The sequence below is a fragment of the Mus musculus genome, chromosome 4 (assembly GCF_000001635.26).
Source record: "Mus musculus strain C57BL/6J chromosome 4, GRCm38.p6 C57BL/6J".
Classification (NCBI taxonomy): Eukaryota; Metazoa; Chordata; class Mammalia; order Rodentia; family Muridae; genus Mus; species Mus musculus.
The window spans coordinates 101,346,395-101,361,330 of record NC_000070.6 but is presented as its reverse complement, the minus strand read 5'-3'; the positions used below and the strand labels follow the sequence as shown (position 1 = coordinate 101,361,330).

Here is a 14,936-nt window from a genome sequence, read left to right as displayed (position 1 = left end):
ATGATTTAAGATATAGAGATTAGGGGGCCGGTGAGATGGCTCAGCGGTTAAGAGCACTGACTGCTCTTCCAAAGGTCCTGAGTTCAAATCCCAGCAACCACATGGTGGCTCACAACCATCCATAACAAAAATCTGATGCCCTCTTCTGGAGTGTCTGAAGACAGCTACAGTGTACACACATATAATAAATAAATAAATAAATAAATAAATAAATAAATAAATAAATAAAAGGTTGAGACTGTTATAAACTATGGGAACTTCTGGAGTTGGACTGAATACATTTAAAAAAAAAAGATATAGAGATTAAACTACCTTCTCGAGGGTAATTTCTGTCTTAAGGAATAAAAGCCGTAGGGAGAAGAAAACCCAAAAATATAGATACATAAAGTTTTTCTTGCTTGAAACCTGTGCCAGTCACACACTTCAATTTAGACTCACTCACTTCCTCAGCTAGGGTCTCATGTAACCCTGTAAACTGGTCTCAAGCTCATTTTGTAAGGGAGACTAACCTTCAACTCCTGAGTCTCTTGCTCCAGTGCCCCACCCCCACCCCCAAATACTGGAATTACAGATGTGGGCTACCACCAGCCAATCACATACTTCTTGAGGAAGTTGAACCAATATGTGTATTATTAACTTGCTAGATTTCCCAATAGACAAAGCCTAGTGTCTTATCCATTACTGAATTCCTCCTGGTGGATAATGAATAAACACTTGTTTAATAAAGTACAACTGGAGTGTGAGTTCTTCCAGAGCAAAGTCCTTATCTTCATCGTTCGTGTTTCTTAGCACCTGACTCAGGGCTGGGAACAAGTTCCTTAGAAAATGATTCTTGATTAAAGTGTTTTAATTAATTAACAACTAAAAGGGCTTCCTATTAACTACGTTTCTCCAAGAGCTCGTCAACGACACAACTGGGATGCTTCTCACAGGGTGAAAGGAACCTGCTGAGAAACTGCTTTTTTTTTTTTTAAACCACAGAAGCACGCCAATTCGATTGAGTTTCTTCATTGGTGTGAGAAGGCAACTTTTCACTCTTCAGAGAGGGAAGCTCTTTGCATGTGTTCTGACTGGGCTTTGCTACAGTGTGGATGGTGATAGTTCTAGATCTTAATTATATCTTAGGTCGATACCACAAAGCAGCAGCAGTGGTCTGCTGCTCCTTTTGTCCGGCCCACCTGTCTGTCTGGTCGTTTATACATCTTTTCAAGGTTACAATTGAAGGTCTTGAGTGCAGAACCTATTCTGGATTATTTTATGTCACAGAACCTTTCACTAATAGGAACGGTATTGAATTTCCTTGGTTCGCTTCATTTTCTACTGCAATATAGCCCCAGGTAGCCTAGAACTTGAGCTCCTCCTGCCTCTGCCTTTCCAAGTGCTGGGATTATAGCACGAGCTACTCCTGGGATAGCCACTCTCCAGTGAACATGTTGTTCCAAATATCACGCTTAGTGTTTTCCGTGTCTTTTACTAAACTTTAATCCTAAGGTGCTATGCTCATCATATGGGTAAAGAAGTGAAAAGCAGCCGGGCGTGGTGGCACATGCCTTTAATCCCAGCACTCGGGAGGCAGAAGCAGGCGGATTTCTGAGTTTAAGGCCAGCCTGGTCTACAAAGTGAGTTCCAGGACTAAGGCCAGCCTGGTCTACAAAGTGAGTTCCAGGACAGCCAGGGCTATACAGAGAAACCCTGTCTCGAAAAACGAAAAAAAAAAAGAAAAGAAAAGAGAGAGAGAGAGAGAAATGAAAAGCACAACTGAGAAGTAGTTTGCTTAGGTAGACACTGTTACACTGTTAGGATCATCAGAACTAAGCTCAGAACTGACTTGTGGTGCTTTGAAAGAGAAATGTCCTCCATGCTCTCAGACATTTAACCGCCTGATCTCCTGCTGGTGGTGCTGTTTGGGAAGGTTCTGGTAGGGCAGCCTTGCTGGAGGAAGTATGTCACTGGAGGCAAGCTTTGAGATTAGAAGCCGCCTACCTCATCCAGTTTGCTCTCTCTGCTTGGTGCTTGCTGTCAAGGATGTGAGCTATCAGCTTCCTGCATCTGCTGCCATATCTGCTTATTGCTATGCCTCCCCACCAGGATGCAGTCATGTCTCTCTGGAACCACAATCCCCCCCCCCCTTCCTTCTATAGGTTGCCTTGGGGATGGTATTTTATTACAGCAACGTAAAAGTAACTAACGCACGACAGCAAAAACCATGCCCTCACTTGGACATGGGTTTTATTTATAGGGATTATCATTTTTCAAGATATATATTTCTCAGGTATAAATTTGACAACTAGCAGAAGATTATTGGGACTCCTGAATGCATTTAATCAGCAGCTATGTAGTAATCTTGAAGACCAAAATTTGACCTTGAAAACGTGTGAGTGCTCATGTATTGATGGCAAGAGACGTGGGTGTTTTTCCTATAATTACACTCTTGGAGTTCGCATCAATTTCTTTTTCTCTTCAGCTTTACAGTTAAAGGAACAGATGATTTAGTTATATAATTAGGCTTCTTCCCACCTCAATGAAAGCTTATGGTGTTATAGCTAAGTTATGACCATTCTTGTGGTTATCGAGAGTAGCACATGGGGCCTCTAGCTATTATCTGTCCTATTCATAGATACAGATATACGCAGCTATGCAACAGAATCTCCCAGGTCCATATATATATAACATGGACATATAAATATGGACATGCATCTTTTCAACAGCCCTTTTTGGCCTGCTACTAGCACTGGGAGCTAATTCATAGGGTCCCAGACCTAGAGGTTCTGAGTTAGGGTGCAGATCAGGGACACTGTTCCCTAGCATACATTAGGCCCTGGGTTCAGTTCCTACTCCCCTCTAAGGAAAACATAGAACCTATGATTTGATTCCTAACTCAACAAGATTAAATCGCAGTTCAGACTTCAAGCATTTGTAGTCTAGTCCATGAAAGCAAAAGAGCAGGAGTCGGCATAACTAATTTATTTATTTGAATTTGAGAGAATTCAAAGAAGAGGAGCCAAATATAGAAAGAAAGAAAGAAAAAAAAAGATGGGGGAAAGCAGTTAGTTTAAAAAGTTGAGAGAACAAAGTATGTTTTACTTGGATGTGCAACCAAAGAAGCCTGCCAAGAATGGTCAGCAAAAGGTGTAAGAGCCATGAAACGACTTCTGTCCAACCTTTACCGGAAACACGCAAGGAATTTCCTAGACTGGTCAGGATTGGATTGTGGGAAAGGTCTCCTTCAAGCCTCCCTTGGCTTTTATGGCAAGAAAACAGTGTTGACTACAGAGAGCTGTGGTTCTCAAAGCTTGTCCCCACTAGCGGAAAAGCCAGTCATTGTCCCGAATCCCGACGTTGAAAGGCACCATGAAATAAATATTACGAAGACACAGGAGAGCTTTCAACTCTGTGAGCAGGACAGAAACACTTCACAGCACACATGTTGCCTTGTTCAATGACAAGGATGCTCCCCAGAAGAAGAGGAAAAGAAGCTGTGTTCACACACATATTTGAGTCAACACTCAAGAAAGGTGCCGGAAGAGGTCATGAACCCCCGCAGCAGTCCTGTGGGGTTAGCAGTTCTGAGTTATCCATCTTTAAGTTCTAGGCACAGGAATGTTACAAAACGGAACTACAGCTGCACGGTGCTAGGCTCTACTTTACCCCCTCAGCTGTCTCTCGGTCCAAACAAACTGGGGTCTAACACGGTATTTAGCTTAGACCTACCCTGTGTCTCTCACCTGTAAGTGGTAGCGCCCTAGTCAACGCTAAGGTCCACTTCTGCTTTCAATCATACGAGAGGCACGCAGAAGAGAAACAAAAGTGAAAGCTCTTGAAGGAACACACACAAGTAACCGAAAGCACCAAACTCTGTCACTGAGACCTGGCAGAGTTCCAGACATTTATCCTTTCAGCAACCGTGAACTCTGGGCACCTATCACGTCCTGTGAATGTGAATTAACACGGTAGAACACGAATCGGCCCAAAGCTCTGCAGCAGTCTTCTCAACCCTTCCTAGCACTGAACCTTTTATTTAAATTTCTACCTCAATAAATCCAGCCACGATGCACGCCCTCGCCCAACCAAACCAAACCAAACCAAAAAGCCCGCAACGCCACAAACCATCCCTAAGCTGTGCGTCCAGCTTTAGGAAAAGAGAAAAGGAAGCAGAAAGAAAATCTGAACTGGTCTGATTCCCCCTGCCCTCGCCATGTGGGGGTCCTCGGAGCGAACTGTTTTACAACTTAGAAAATGCAGCGGTCTTCCGATTCTGTTATTTGAATGGACCACTGAGCCACTGGAGCCAGGCAAGGGCAGGCAGCCGGGTACCCAGCAGAAGGATGGAGCACAAGGCCCGCACAACCAGGATCCGCGGACCCTGATGATGGGAGGATGCTTGGAGCACCCCAGCCTCCGGCTCCTGGGCACGGAGAGACCGGCGCGCACGCGCGCACACGCACCACGTCCTTCGCCTGGAGTTGTGTCTCGTCTCCCTTTTGTTTTTCTCCCTTCCCGGTCATGAGACCCGGAAGTTTTTTTTTTTTTTTTTTTTCCTTCAATCCTGTCTCTCTCCCTTTTCCACCCCCCCCCCCCCTTCCCCAATCTATCACATGGCAAAGCTAGAATAAAAACAGAAAAATGGCGACGGTCACGTTGTGGCGAGCCTTGCTGCGTCATTAGATAATCCTCATGCAAATAGCGGGATGAACAAAGAAAGGGGGGCTCGGGACCCCCGAGGGCGCAGGTGGGTGCGGGGTGCGCGCGGCCGCGGGGGCGGCGTCCGTGTGCGCGCTCCGGGTGCTGCGCTCTCGGCCCCGGGCTGGCGGCGCGCCCTGGCCGGCCCGCGGGGCGCAGAGAGCGGCTGTGCGGCGCGCGCACGGCGCTCGCACCCGGGCCGGCCCCGTATCCCGGAGCCCGGAGACGACGGCGGGGGCGGAGGCTGCTGTTGGACGCCTTTGGGCGCTCGGCGCCAGCTCCGGTAGGCGGCGGACCGCGCGGGGCGGCAGCTCGGGGCCAGGCCCGGAGCTGTGGCGCACTCGCTTTTCCCCCCACCCCCGCCCGGTGGCTGGGCGCTGGCGCGGTTCCCTCGCCGTCCCGCGGCCGCTGGAAATAGAGCCGGGATGTTGTTTACATGACGGATCCGGCGGGAGGAGTCTGCGAGGAGGAGGCGGAGAGAGGAAGAGCGGAGTCCCCGCGGCGGCGGTGGCGGGCCGGGGTGCGGGCGAGCGCCGCGCGGTCCCCGAAGCCTGGACACGGGAGCCTAGGGTAGGCAGGCGGGGGCGCGGGCTGCGGGAAGGCTGTCAGAGTGGGCTTTGCGGTACCTAGCCTGTCACGCAGACTCTTGGGGGGCAGGGGGAAGGAAAATGGAGAGAGGTTGGGAGAACCTCTGTTTCCCCTTACGTTTGGGAACGCCCCCCCTCTTATCCCCCACTCTTTCCCGCTTCTCCCTGGACTCACCTGTTTGTTTCCACCGCTCAGGGCTCTGGGTTTTTGTTTGTTTGCTTGTTTGTTTTAAACGTGCGCCAGAGGGGCTGGGCTTATTACTATTATTTGCGAAATTATTGGGAAGGCGAGAGGGTGTTGCTGTAATCGATCCTAGTCCAGGTCGGTTTTCAGGAGGGGGAGGGGACTTGGCGAAGACCCCGGCTCCTGGCCGCAGCTGACCCCGGGGCTCCTCCCCGCCTTCCCGGTGAGGAATCCTTTCCCTTGCCCCGCGAAGCCAGCTGCCACCTTCCTGGAGAAAGACCACACCTATGCTTCTTCCCGCTTTGGAGGCGAGGTGAGCTAAGAAGCCAGACAGTGCCCTGCCCACCAGAGCTTGGCCAGACCTCGACACCCCAGAATTGGTAAAAGGCGCTTCTTTTCACCTGCTGATAGCGTTGGTACGTCAGCCCTCTCTAGTCCCCAGAAGTTGCAATTCACAGTTTACGTTAAAATTTGTCTCTTTCTTCACCCTTCTTCCCACCGGCAATGAACTGTTGAGTTTAAGTTGAAAAAGAGAGGTGTCTCCCGCCCTGCCCCTAGTGAGGGTTTTTTTTTTTTTTAATTCCACAGTAGGTCTTCCACTCAGACCTGCACTTCTCCGGTCTCCTCTATCTCCCACTAAACTTAGCCCAGAGCCAGGCCTAAGCTTTTATTCCCTGTGGGCCGCACCCTGGCCCCTTGCCTTTCTACCGAGCCAAATGCTTCTCAAAGCAGAAGGCACACCCAGCCCCAAGTCTCTTCCAAGAGGGAGGGAAGAAGAAAGGATTTGGGGGGGGGTGTCCTCAAGTTCCGGTTTCCAAAACCCCCGTAGCATTCTCCTCCCGGAGCCTCCTGAATTCTTCCTAACAGCTGTTTTCTGCAGTGCCTTTTGCTCCTCCTGGCCTTATATTGGAGAGAGTGGATGGGGAGAGATAGCCACCCCCACCCCTTTCCTAGAACTAGGCAATTTTTTTCTCTGTCTTTTCATTTATTATGTTTGGAATATAAAATATGCAAGTGTGATTGCCTGTTATTAGAGTTGATTTTCTTCCTGGCTAGTGACTAACTGGGACTCCAGAGGGAAGGAGAGGTGAGGGATGGTGAGAGGGGGATCGTTCACCACCTATGTGTCCTGGGAATTGCCAGAAGAGACCCTTCTGAAAAAAGGCACTTCTCCCTTCCATGACATCACCACTAAGCCCTTCCAACTTTAGCTTCAGAACAGGAAGAAGGCTCAAAATAGAACTAACTACCTTAGGAATCCAGTTCCTTCACGAGATCAACTTTGAAATCAGCGGCTGGGGGAACAAAGTGAGCTGTGACCCAGCGTGAAAGGGAAGAGAAAGCTATAGTGTTAGTAAATGCTTTTCTCGAGGTAGTCTGGAATACTGAGGCTCATGAATGATAACTGAGGTGTGGTGTTTATTATTCATATGTGTTGGCATGTAAACAGTAGCAGGTCTTTGTATGTATAAAGTGGGACTCGTGGATTATGATCTGCAACCCTGGTAGATCAGCCTGGTAGACAGAAGCTAGGAAGGGGTACTTGAAGAAGAGTGAGTCTTAGGATGCAGCGGCAGCTGTTCTCTGAAAGTTGAGAGGCTTAGTGTAAACAATAATTGTAACTTTCACAGGGTGACTAATGTCCTAGACAAAGAAGCTCCAGTGTCAAGGTTTCTCCCCTTTTCCTTGGAAATTAACCCTGGTTGTTCTCTGTGTGGTGTGCTCTCTCTCTCTCTCTCTCTCTCTCTCTCTTTCTCTCTCTCTTTCTCTCTCTCTCCCTCTCTCTCTCTCTCTCTCTCTCTCTCTCTCTCTCGCTCTCTCGCTCTCTCGCTCTCCTCTCTCCACTCTCCTCTCTCCTCTCTCCCCTCCCCCTCTCTCCATAGACCAGGCTAGCCTGGAACTCAGAGATCACCTGTCTCTAGGATTAAAGGTGTGTGCCACTAAGCTTGGCTGGCTATGCCCCTGATTTGAGATAACACCTTTCTCCTTACCGAGCCGACTTTCCAGAAACAGCTGCTTTGCAATGTATTGTAGAAAAAGAACATACTGGAACAGTTGGTGTATACGGCAGCAAGACTTGCTGCTCAGTGGGTTAAGGGCTTGTATCCGGATTCAGGTTTAAAAAAATCTAAGTGACTGACAGAATAGTCTGTACCAGCTACTACTGTAGCCCCTAGCAACCCTAGGCTCCAGCCATCTAAACTAAAGAGGCTGATGAGATCAAGTTTGAAACTCATTTAACTTTTAGAATCCATAAATGACTCAGGTATTGGAAACTTAACTGTTTGGGAAACAAACATTAGCATGCATACACACACACACACACACACACACACATATATACACACACACACACATATATATATACACACTGTTGAATCTAAATACAGATTAAATATCTCTTGAAAATTAAGAACTGGAATCAAGATATGTTTTAAGTATAAATACAGTGGCTTTTTGAAGGCAGTATAGAAAAGAAATACAGGTTTATAATATGTCACTTACTAATTTTAGCTTAGTGGGGTAAAGGTTTTGTTTTCCTTTTGGATTTTTAAGACAGGGTTTCTCTGTGTTGCCCTAGCTGTCCTGGAACTCACTTTTTAGATCAGGTTGGCCTTGAACTCCTATAGATCTTATTCCCTCTGCTTTCTGAGTGCTGGGACTAAAGGTGCGCACCACTAAGCCCAGCTAATTTCAGTTTTTAAAAATGTGTCTATAGCCAGGCAGTGGTGGCATACACCTTTGATCCCAGCACTTGGGAGGCATAGGCAGGTAGATTTCTGAGTTCGAGGCCAGCCTGGTCTAAAGACTGAGGAATCCCACCACATGGAACTATTCCTCTGTCCCAGAACTCCTAATGTCTGCTTTTCAGGAGGTTAAAACCAAACTAACAAAATGTGAAAAAAAATTTAAGGGGGTAGCAGTGGCTTGTGGGAAATTTGGGAAAACTAAGGTACCTCCCAACAGCTGCTTGTTTAAACGTCTCCTGGCAGTAACAATGTATCTGAAAACACTAGGTGACGTGGCAGCAGTTGTGACACATGGTGACAATGTTGCCAGTCTTCTATTACCTTCATTTATTTTGTATTTTCTTTTAATTTCATCTCCTTTAGAGCTCAGGATTGCCAACTCCTGACCCTCCCAAAACTATAACACAGCAGCAATGAGGAATACTGCTTTAGGGGGATTTGTTTTGTCTAAAGAAATTCAGTAATGGCACTGGGAAGGCATTTGTTTGTTTCTTGAGACAGGGTCTCATTATGTAACCCTGGCTGGCCTGAAATTCACTACATAAACCAGGCTGGCATCAAACTCAGAAATCAACCTGCCTCTGCCTCCTGTGTGTACTATCCTTATTTTATAAATGACAAACTGTCCAATATACTGCAAAGAAAGAAATCAAATAGACAATCTTATTGATAACCAGAGAAATGAAGAGCCAGTGTTTGCTGAACTTTTGGACATGGCTGAGATGTGCTGAGAAGGGACATGAAAAGAACATTGTGTGACTTTAGAGAGAGTTGACTGGTTATTAACTACACACAGTGCCAGGCTGTGCAGTTATCCCCGCTCAGTGAGTGACATGTCACCGTGGCATGCCTTGCCAGTAGAAACACGTTTATTTCACACGAATAAGGCTAGTAATGAGAATGGGGGACCCTGCAGAGAAGTGGTGTGTGATTATATTTATGGTCTAGCCAAAGGGTGTGAATTGGAGATCAACATTAAATCTTTGGTATTATCCCTTTTAACTGTGCATTAGGGATTTTCAAAACCTAAGACTCAATATTTAAATGGCAGTGCGTCAGTAAATAGGACACTGTAGGCTAACAGAAAAACCATCAGAAGTTTTAGGGATGGCTAGTGGTGGTGATCAGTCTGAAGTTAACTTTTTGTTATGTAGCCCAGGCTACCCTTAAACACCAGATCTTCCCGCAGTAACCTCCCAGTGCTGGGATCATGGCCAGCTACAATTAATATTTTTTTCCTATTTGTAATGAGTAACTTTGTAAGAAACTACTTGGTTGACTGGTTGTTTTTATTGTTATTTTGGGTAAGTCTTCCAAAGATTCTTTTTAACCTTTATTTTTATTTTTATGTGAATAGGGTGTTTTGCCTGCATGCTTATCAGTGTACCGTGCTAGAAAAGGGCATCAGATCCCCTGGGATTACAGACCGTTATGAGCTGCCTTGTCAGTGCTGGGAATTGAACCCAGGTCCTCTGGAAGAGCAGCAAGTGCTCCTAACTACTTAGCCATCTTCCCAATCATTCATATATATATATATATATATATATATATATATATATATATATATATATATATATGAGAATGAATGATGGGCTCTTGCTCTGTAGCATAGGCTGGCCTCAAACTTAATGCGTAGCCCAAACAGGCTTCAAACAAAGCAGTTCTTTTTCTTAGCCTCCCAAGGGCAGGGATTACCAGTGTGTGCCAGTGCACACAGCCTCAACTGGGGTGTTTTTGATTACTGTAAAAGCATATTCTATAGAGGTAAACACGGAGTGGAAATTACTTGTGAGTAAACTATAAAGTCAAAATTCTGGGTATAAAATGCAATCCAGAGCAGAGTCAGAAAGTAAAGTAACTTGAGTAGCCAGGCTAACTACATTCACACTGAGCTACATGGATTAAAAGGGAAGGCTTTTAAAAGAGAGCATATGGAACAATCAGATTTCTGTCTCTTGGACATTTTTGGACGAAAATCATGAGCTTGAGGAACAAAGCCTGTTTTTTATTGTTTTTACTCAATTAAATTTGTGTGTGTGTGTGTGTGTGTGTGTGTGTGTGAGAGCGAGCCATGGCACTTGTGTGGAAGTTGTGGAAGTCTGTCCTCTCTTGCATCATGTAGGTCTCCGGGGATGGAACTCCAGGCATCAGCCTTTGAAAGAAGCAGTTTTACTCACGGAGCCATCTCTCCAGCCCCCTGCCTGTGGGACTTTGTACATGTCTTCTCTGGAAGGATGCTGGTTTGATCTCATCTACATGGGCCTGCTGCTGTGCAGCCTGAACATTTTCGAGGCCAGTGCCCGAAGTGGATGGGACAGTGATGTGCGCGTCTTGGTGCTGGCTGTGTTTGAATGTCAGGGCTGGCTTTGAACAGAACGTGTTGCCTTGACTTTTAACCGGTCTTTCTCCTCAAGGAAGAGGGAAAACAAAAAACAACAAACCAATCTGCAACCTTTTCCAGGGTTTTCCACAAGTCTTTGGCACATTTAGTTTCTTAAAGTGTAATATAGCCGAGTTTGCAGCAAGGTGCACACTGCATGCACCACTGAGGCTCCTGGCCAGGCAAGTGCGGATGTGGAGACCCCTGCTGCCAGGACACTGCCATACTATTTAATATTGTCAGTCAGCTGGTTTATGGTTTTCAAGTTAAAGGAGTTGGGGATTTAAATTAGCCAGCAGCAGTCTTCAAACAGTTCTGGCTTATGGGCAACTTCCCATGCCTCCAGTTATGTAACACATAGGCAGTTTAATGGCTTCAGGTCATATGTTAATTTTTTAGCTTGCAGTTGGCAGGAGCACAGTGTACCTTCAGTCAGATCATTTGTATTCTGTGTCACTCAGGAGCAAGGTATATGGCACAGCACTGTCCCTGAAGGACTTGGATTTTAAGAAATTTTTCGGAGAAGTAATTACGAAGAAATTGGTTCTTTTTTTGTTGTTTTGTTTTTAAACTTTGGGTTTTTTTGTTTTGTTTTGTTTTGTCTTGTCTTGTTTTTTGTTTGTCTGTTTGCTTGTTTTTAAGACAGGGTCTCCCTATATTTAAGGTTGGCCTAGAATTCACCCTCTAGCTCAGGCTGACTTGGAACTCAACGCAGCCATAATGCTTCCACAGTGCTGGGATTGAATAGGCACGGCCCACTATGTCTGGCTGTTTTGTCTTTTGTTGGTGTTGGTGTTAGTTTGGTTTGGTTTTTCAAGACAGGGTTTCTCTGTAGCCGTGGCTGTCCTGGAACTCACTCTGTAGGCCAGGCTGGCCTCAAACTCAGAAATCTGCCTGCCTCTGCCTCTGGAACGCTGGAATTCAAGTGTGTTTCCATAGATGGAGAAGATTCTGTGGTCAGGAGAAACTAAGCATTAGTATTTTTATACTTTTTGGTTACTCAGATCTCCAAACTTTTTTCTTTTGTAACAATCAAACTAGCTTTGTTCACATGACCTGCGTATGATTTGGGTGAAAACGTGCAACCATTTCCAGGAATCAAGAGTTGTGGGCACCAGCTCGTTCTTTCTTTCAATCTTCACTGCCACCTTGTGCCTCAAATATGTATTACATCAGTTTGCTAAGCCCTACTTGCCAATGACGCCTTAACTTTTAGCTATCTTTGCACTTTGGAGAGGTTGTTTTTAATTTCTGTGAGGTAGATTATTTCATTTGGTTATCACTTTTCTAAAGATGAAGGTCAGTTTTGTAGTACATAGAGTTACTTGCTGAGCTACATTCATTGTGCTATTCTGGTTTTTGACTCCTGATCTAAAGAATTGATTCGCCTATCTGACTTATTTGAGGCAGAGTTAATGTCTGATCTGCATATAGTGAGTCTTTGAAATTGAGCAAATGACTAATTGAAAACACCATTATTTTTCAAATACTTGTCAAGCTCTGCTCATGCTGAAATTGTTTGAGATGTGACTGACATGGGAAAATGGAATGAATCATGGTTTTAAAACGTTGGTATTCTTATGTTGACATTCTGATCTTACAGACCTTTTTAAACACCTCCCAGGGTAGCCTAGAAGGCACAGAGATCCACCTGCCTCAGCTTCCCTAGTGGGACTAAAGGCATGCGCCACCATGCCCAGCCCTTTTTTGTACCTTTTATTAAAAACAGGACTCCTCTCTGAAGTAACTTTAGGGTATGTCTCAAAGGTACAGCTACTAATAATGAAAGTGATGTTGTGTTGCCTTTTTTAAAAGACACATTCCAGCATGGCAGTGGTGGTGCATGCCTTTAGTCCTAGCATTTAGAAGGCAGGGGCAGATAGATCTGTGAGTTTGAGGCCAGCCTGATCTATAGCAAGTTCCAGGACAGCCAGGCCACAGAGAGAAACCCTGTATCCATTATTATTATTATTTTAATTATTGCATTAATAATTTATTATCTATTATACCTACTATAATAGATAATGTGTGGTAATGGTTATATTGTATATTAATAACTACACCCTATGTTAGTGATTTTATTAATAAATATGTTAGTAATATATTGATTATTATTATGTAAAAGTCATCCCAAAGATTTCTAGCCTCACACGATTTTACCTGTAGAACTGGCATAAACCACAGTGAGAGCATGGCGTGGGTGAGCACCGCCCAGCGGGTCAGCAACGTGACTGTTCAGAGTCTAGAGCAGCAAGACTGATTTGGGGGGAATTACTTCTGAAAGTACAAACCATTAGTTTCTGTTTCATGGTCTGGGTTACTAGGAAACCAGATCTCCGTACAAAACACTCAGTAATGTTTGTGAGTGTTATCAACTGAATATCCTGGACAGTGATGAGATGAGCAGGGGAGAGAAGGAAGATCCAATGTCTACAGAAACTAATTTGGACCTGAGTTGCTTAGTTATAAGATCTTGGGCAAATCACAGAATGTCCCAGGGTTTCTGTGGGTTTTTTTTACACTTTTTTAAAAAAGATTTTTGTTTTTTAGTTTTTTGAGACAGGATGTTTATGTATTCCTGGCTGTCCTGTAGCTTGCTATGTAGACTAGGCTGGACCCAAGCTCACAGACTTCTTCCTGCCTCTGCCTCTTGAGTGCTGGGATTAAAGGTGTGCACCACCTCACTGGCTTTATTTTTATTTTATGGATTTGAGTGTTTTGTCTGCGTGTATGTCTGTGTGCTGTGCGTGTGTGCATGTGTGTGTGTGTGTGTGTGTGTGTGTGTGTGTGCAGTGCCCCCAGGGTGCAGAAAGACAGCATCAGATCCTCTGGATCTAGAATTAGAGATGGTTGTAAGCCACTGTTTGGATTCTGGAAATGGGACCCAGGTTCTCTATAAGAGCAGTCTACACTCTTAACTGCTAAGTGACCTCAGCAGCTGTGTGTTGTGTGTACATGTGTGTATGCACATGCACATGTACTTTTGAAGTTATTCTGTGACAATTTCATGCACGTTTATGGTTCTTGATCGGATCCCTCTCCGACTTCCTGCCCTGAGTTTCGTTTTGTTTCTTCAATCTGTAAAGTGCTATCATGTTGCTGAACCTAGTTCCATAATTCCTTTTTGGATGGGTTTGAGAACAATTCATTGTTAACTCCGTAGGATTTTATAAAAATTAAATGAAGAAACAAACAGAAAAGTATTGACTCTCAGGCAGCTGTGAAGCACCCTCTGGTGTCTGGTTATGGAACCGTGTCTCACAGAACTCACAGAGATCAGCCTGCCTTTGCCTTCTGAGTGCTGGGATAAAGGCTGGCGCCAACAAGCCTGGCTCTAAGAAAGGGCTTGAAACTTAACCTTCCTGGAATAAACACTTGGTGCATAGGTGTGAGATTGGGGGGATGCGGTCTGTGAACATAGAGACATACTGAGAAATGTAAGATGTGCATATAACCAGAAAGAAAGTTCACTTGTGCTTACTCCATTTGTGTGTGTGTGTGTGTGTGTGTGTGTGTGAGAGAGAGAGAGAGAGAGAGAGAGAGAGAGAGAGATGTGTTCACCTTTCCTTTACTGTAGTTCAATTGGTCTTTACTGCTTCACCCTCATCAAATGACCTCTTTTCTTCTGCTTTTTGCCTCCATCCAGAAGTGCATCTTTCAGTCCTTCACTCCGAGGGGCACCTTCGAAGGGGGTGACGTCACTGACGGACACGGTGACTGACAGGCTGCCCTGGCTCAGTTATCACAGTGCTGATGCTGTCCATTCTAAAGGTACAGTACTGTGATAACTGAAGGATGGCAGCCATCTTGCCTTCCTCCCGAGAAGTCTCATCACAGCAGGCGAAAGGCATGGGAAGCAGGACACCGGGACAGGACCAGACACACTTCACACCGCTCCTGTGTTCACCACTCTTCCAGGCTCCATTTGGTAACAAGGAGCAAAACAATGTAGCAGCTTGCACAGGGTATGAAGACGGTTATGCTGAGGACAAACAGGGTCTGTGGAACCTTTCATGTCTGGGAAGATTGACACTAAGAAAGTCCTAAGGACAAATCAACATATCTCAAACGGAGAGAAACGATCCATTTTATAAACAAAAAAAGTAACTTAATTGACAGCTTTGCATTTGGTCCTTCACTGTTGGGTGGTCAGAGTTAAACAGGGAATGGCATTATGTGTCAGACAGTATCAATGCATATGAATAAAATTATATCTGATTAAGGAATGGATAGTGACATGGCTTTTTCAAAAAAAAAATGTTATGGAATGTCACCTCTACATGAAAATATTATTTTATTCTATTAAGTAAATAAGACCACTCTACATGACAGCACAGATCAGCTTCAGAGATCTG

General features: G+C 45.1%; 2 long non-coding RNA genes and 1 other non-coding gene across 3 annotated transcripts in view; 2 read left to right on the top strand and 1 right to left on the bottom strand.

The window, feature by feature from the left end:
• The window catches only part of 0610043K17Rik (RIKEN cDNA 0610043K17 gene), a 45,403-nt gene extending 37,855 nt beyond the window's left edge, over positions 1-7,548 (bottom strand). Inside the window, exon 1 of the long non-coding RNA NR_040640.1 lies at positions 7,443-7,548. This is a non-coding gene — a long non-coding RNA (RIKEN cDNA 0610043K17 gene). The remainder of the gene's footprint in view (positions 1-7,442) is intronic.
• On the top strand, positions 5,083-14,807 carry E130102H24Rik (RIKEN cDNA E130102H24 gene). Its single transcript, NR_040708.1, has 2 exons — positions 5,083-5,250; positions 14,228-14,807. It is a non-coding gene; the product is annotated as an RIKEN cDNA E130102H24 gene (long non-coding RNA).
• Mir101a (microRNA 101a) lies at positions 14,304-14,386 on the top strand. Its single transcript, NR_029537.1, has one exon. It is a non-coding gene; the product is annotated as a microRNA 101a (primary transcript).
• Positions 14,808-14,936: the final 129 nt, after the last annotated feature.